We start from the raw sequence: 6000 nt of genomic DNA on the forward strand, positions 1-6000 counted from the left end.
TCTGAGTGCAAAAACATGGGGGAGGTGAGCGGCCTATGGCCCAGCAGCCCAGTAGCCCGACTGCATGTAGCTTACAGCTTTGGGCTCGGGCTGAGCTGGACCGTCGAGACCACGAGAGCCATACCATGCCCCCTTCTCTCCCCGGGCTATAGGCAAGTTGGTATGAGTGTTGCAGCCGTAGTCGGCTGCTGGGAGCATGCCCTGTGACCCCTGCAGAAGTGGGCAAGTTAGTATCGGGTGTGGCTTGCGGGCAAGTGTCAGCTGGCCCCACTCGTGCCACTGCCAGAAGTTTTGCCCCTCTGAGGTGTCTAATGCCAAGCCTGCTGCCTCCAGAGACAAACCGGCAGATGCCGTCATGGACAAAATGAACCTTGGCTTGCTTGATTATGTGATGAATCTTACCCCCACACAAGCCTCCGCATTTCTTTTAAAAGTCTAACAGGGTTCTATGCAGAAGTCGCCCCATGGGGTGCCTGACGAAGTGGGAGACTATAGGGCCTCTGTCTTATTGCCACACTTTCCCCAAAGTATCTATTTTTTGCACCCTTTTTCTCTCCTCTACAATGGGGAGACCTTGATTTTTCTATTGATTATTTATTGTGTATTGGTTTCTTGAGTTGGCCTTGTTTTCAGCTGCCATTGGTCTCAAGATACATCTGAAGTTGGAAGTTGCAGCACATTTTATACTTGGGCTGAAAAGTTCAGGCAAGCAAGCAAGCGGCATGCAAGTGGCAGCAAGTATTTACAATAAACCATCAGTGACAAGGGTGACTGGTTATTGACACATACTGACACATATACTGAGTATCATGTGCGCTGGGGAAGCCTAGGCGGCAACCCATCTCCTTGGTGACACGAATGCGGCCAGCTCTAGGTTGGTGCGGCTTGTACCTCTTTGGAGAGGGTTGCTGCCAGTCCAAATTTATTTCTCTTTAGGTTTCTTGCCCTCCCACACTACGTTTTGAAAGCCACTACTTTACACTCGAGGATGTGGAATTGACGGACTGAGAAGGAAAGCGTCTCTGAGTGAAGGGCAAAGAGCACTAGCGGCATCCGTGATACCTGCGGACGAGAAGTAAGGTTGATACTCGTGGTTGATCCACTCAGTTTTCAAAGGTGGAAGATGCCCTCTCGTTGCTTGCGATCTGGTCTCTTAATCACACCCTCAAGGTCAGGGTCAGCACCATGATCAGCTTCAGGGTTGGCTGGACCCACACTCATCTACTTTAGTCCCCACAAATTACTAAAAACGATCAGGCAGAAGAAGCCCCAAGCCCATCTGTCCCATTTGAAATCGCATCCCATTGTATTGTCAATGTTCTCTAGGGGACTGAGGGGTAAAGCGCTAAGGAATAAGGACTGGGGGCATTTCCAGGTGTGGTTAATGTAGATGAGCTGGGCTCAGTGACGACAGTTCTGCATCAGCTTAAGTTCATCACACAGAACTTAGTGGAACCTACTTTTCCAACTCAGCTTACTTAATGTCCTTCTATCGTAGCGGTCGAACAAATGGAAATGGACATGGAGGATGATAAGGTTAATCCCGAAATAAACGGCGTTGGTGTTAAATTGTTGACGGAGCCTGTTGTTACGCTGGAGCCTATGATCCCGGTGGTTATAACTGGCCCCCTAAATGTTCAGTCATCATCAGGACTGTCCTCTCTTAAAGTGTGCTCTCGAGTGCCTCAGAATGAGCAACGTGGGAATCCTGGGGATTTAGAGGATGTTACACTGCCAGACATTGCTATGCACATGGAAAAAATCAAGTAATGGAGTCCAATTTAAAATCACCTGTTGCCAAGGAATCGACTTTGAGCCTGTCAATAGACTGTCCTGTCAGTTGCCCACGTATGCCAGCTTTGTACAGCAGTACTCCTTCAAATGTTTTTCTTTCACATTCATTGGGACTTTCGAAATCAGAGGAGTCCCCAAATAAAGGGGCACAAGACATATGGCAACTAACGAACGAGGTTGTTCATGGGAGTGGGGGAGGGCGGGCAAATTCTGATATATTTTATGCTTTAGAGAGGATTCTCTCGTCAATTTTAACTTTGTTAGATAAATCAACTGCTAATTCTAATCACATGTTGGGTGTACTGTCCCTGATTTTAATGGGAGTGCAGTACTTTACCTTTGCTGGTTCTTGTCTAGGAAAGGCAGAAATGGGCATTGAATTGAAAACTAAGGCAACCCAGATGATGGAAATGGGAATCCAAGTGGGAACTTGGGATGACCCGGGGGCTTTCCCAACTGAGCTGCCCGGAGATATCCCTGTACTAAATAACATGTCTCATACTGCCCCCTAAAATCAAATGTCGGTGATCATATACCTGTTGTTCTAGGGGAAAATGCGAATGTATCAGCACTTAAGAATTCTTCGTCGATTTATCCTATTTTTAAAAAAGGGACCACCTGTATGTCTGGTGATATACCTCTAACAAATGCCCCTCCCTTTGTTAAACATTCTAGGGTTGAATCAGATGTTGTGCCTCTTCGGGTGGGTGCCTCTCATTCAGAATGTAATGGGTTAAAAGTACGGAAGGAGAAGAAGAAAAGGATTTGGCATATTACAAAATGTAAACCAAAATAATTGAGGTTTTCTAAGGTTCCTGAGGAACCCTATATTACCACTTTGCCCCAAAATGGAAACGAGTCCAAGCCCGTTGTGTCCCATGTTGGTCAGGAATTGGGGCGCCCGGAAGAAAATCCTCTCCCTCCCACTATAATGATAGAAGTACCTGCAGTGAGGGGATTAGGGCAAGAGGAAGGGCATGAGGGTATGAGGATAACTAGCTATAATAAGGGGGGCTATTTGGAACTGAATGGGAGAACCATAAAAGAAGGATAGACTTGGTTGATTTTGAGAGTATAGTAGCAAAAGCAAACAATGCCCCACAAGAGGTAGGGCAGATTGTAGATAGTTTTCCCTCAAACTTTTCTCGTATGGGTACTCTCCTGGTATGGATAGATCCTAATCAAGAGAGGTTTTACGAAGGGGGGTGTTTTTACTTCTCCTTTAGTACAAATGTCGGAATTTGGGGCTGAGCAAAGGCAGAATGATATGGTATGTTCAGGACGTGGGTCTAGAGAAGCATCCAGCACTCTGATCGTTTCCTTGCATCCTTGTTTGATAGAGAGCTGGGCTCACTTAATAGAAGTGTCCTCTTGCAGTTATTATCCAAAATCGAGGACCTGAGATTGGTAACAAGTAGAGATATTGAGCAAGTATTCCTAGACCCTCGAAGTGGACTCCTGAATTCCAGAGTAACTTTTAGCTCCGGGATAATCGCGATGCTAGTCCTGGCCAATAATGATAATTTCAGGAAAAATGGGATTGATGTTCTCCCGATCGAGGAGCCAGTTGTTGCTCAGATTGAATCGCATAGGAATGACCGCGAGGGCTTAGGAAGAGTAATATCTAATAGCAGGGGGGGTTGAAAACCTGAAAGATATTAACATTTCAGTTGGCAGTATTACTGGGAAAAGAGTCATCAATATTGCATGACTTGAGGACCAAAGGGTCATCAAACCCAGAGGGAAGTTGAGTTGGCCCATTGGCGTTGGGCACTGAATGATTCCAAAGAAAATATAAAACTCCTTATGCTGCAGAGGTAGCCCCTTGGGAAATATTCTTTACTCAAACGTGACAGGTGTAGACACCCTAGCTCTAAGCTAAGGGGCTCATTACGATGGTGGGCAGACATGAGTCCGCCCGCCATCGTTGAGGTGTTTGGGACCGCCCGCCAGACATGTGGCGGTCCCACCACTGCAATCACGGGCGCATCCAGGGGATTTGACATTGTGGACAGTGCTGCTGGCTGCAGCACCGTATGCAATGTCAAAACGTAATGCTGTGCATTTCCCTGCACTACGTGGCAGGCACCACGTGGTTCCTGTCACACAGTGCAGGGAAATGCAGAGGGTACCATGGGTACCCCCCCAGTGCAGTAACACCTCCCCCCAAAACAAGGGGGGCCTGCAATGGGCCCCCAACTCATTCCCCGCTAGCCTTTCCATCGCGGTTTCACCGCGATGGAGAGGCTGGCTAACGCCAGCATTGTAATCTGGTGGGCGGTGCCTGCTAGGCGCCGTCACCATTTCCCCGGTCTAGTCTGCTCTGCCAGGCAATCCTAACTATTGCCTGTGCAGAAACATGGCGGGTGTGCTTTGCGTTTGCCACGCTTGCGGAACGAATCCCCCCGCCATCTTAATGTGGCGGGGGGAAATAGGAAATCAGATGGCGGAGGGCCCCCCACAGCACGGCTAATGAGACCCTAAGTTCCCTAATGACACATGATCTAAAGATAATTTTCTTTCAGGAAACATGGAGTTGTGCAGAATTTAGTTTTGAGAATTGTTTTGTCTTCTGTTACGCAGAAAAATACTCAGTAAAAGGTCATGTATCTTACTTAGCGGCAGTATATATTGGAATCCTCTCGTTTTTATCCATTTGTCAAATCTTTGTATGTGCATAAAGCTGACTTTGGGTAATGTAATACGAGGTTAGTACTCAACACTTTTACTGGTAAATGTATATATTCCCCCTGGGAGGGCGTCTGACTTTCTTGTTGAATCCATCTAATTTAAGAAGTCATCATTGACTAGGCAAAGGGAAATCAATAGATTGAAGTGGGTAATAACAAGAATAAAGGCATGCAAAGGTAGAGGGGTGGAGGATTAAAAAGTGATTAAATTTGGGGAGGTTGCACTTTCTGGTGACTCACGTAAATATTGGACTCTAATAGCTGAATACTCTTACTGTAGAATTAAGGCTAAAACCATCTTAATATCTGATGCAGATTAGACCCAATATATATCACAGTTATATGCATTAAACTCTAGGAACAGGTTCAATTTGAAGTCAATTACAGAGTCTTCATCAGGGAACTCCTATGGCCCCCCTTCCTGTAAGGAAATAGAGTGCTTTATTAAAGGGGCAAGGTACTCTGGTGCGATGGGCTTGGAGGATTTACTGATATGTATAATCAAACAAGACATTTCTGCGTGTGCTCATTTTCTTTATCCGGTGTTCTCTTACTGCTATGCACACAGGATTATTCCGTCCTCTTGGAGAGGAAGCATAGTGGTTCCATTATATAAAAAGGGCCCTAAAACTTCCCCTGCCACCTTTAGGCAGATCGCATTACTGGACGCGACTGGAAAAATGTTTGCTAAGAGCATACTTTTTCACCTCGAGGATTGGGCTTTTGGTAATGACTTTGTACCTGTAAAGCTAGCGGGGTTTCGTAAGTATAGTGGCACTTTAGATAACATCGCTGCCTACCAGCTGTTATGTTGATCGAAAAGTATCGAAAAAGCAAAGGAATGCCCATGTACGCTGCCTTTATAGATTTCTCCATTGCTTTTGACCAGGTTGACCGGGGGATGCTGTGGAGGAAACTGGCTGCAATGGGGATTTCCGTGCATTTGCTCAGACTGATCATTGCATTGTATTCCTCAACATGGACACAGGTCTTGATGGGAAAGAACCAGGGCCTGTCGAGTAAAGTAGAAACCTGTAATGGGTTAAAGCAAGGGTACTCCTCTCCTTTTCTCTCTTTATATTAATGACTTACCGAGTAGGTTGGGGCACTGTAAAGGGGACTCACCGAAATTAGGAACTATGAAATTGAGTTGTCTACTTTATGCTGATGACACCATCCTATTAGATTTAACTCCAAAAGGTTTACAAAGGCGACTTAATGAGCTAGGCCATTACTCTAATGATAATTTCTTAAAATTAAATATCTCAAAAAGTAAAATCCTGGGGGCATATTATCAAGACAGGCGATAAAATTATAGCCGCTTTAGCGGCAGAAAACTGCCGCTAAAACGGCGATAATGGGCTTGATAATATGCTCTATGGAATTCCAATTGAAGCCCATGTTAGATGTGAAGGACATCTAACCTGGGCTTGTATTGGAATTCCATAGAGCATATTATCAAGCCCATTATCGCCGTATTAGCGGCAGTTTTATGCCGCTAAAGCGGCGATAATTT

Source organism: Triturus cristatus, chromosome 6 (genome assembly GCF_964204655.1).
Source record: "Triturus cristatus chromosome 6, aTriCri1.1, whole genome shotgun sequence".
NCBI lineage: Eukaryota > Metazoa > Chordata > Amphibia > Caudata > Salamandridae > Triturus > Triturus cristatus.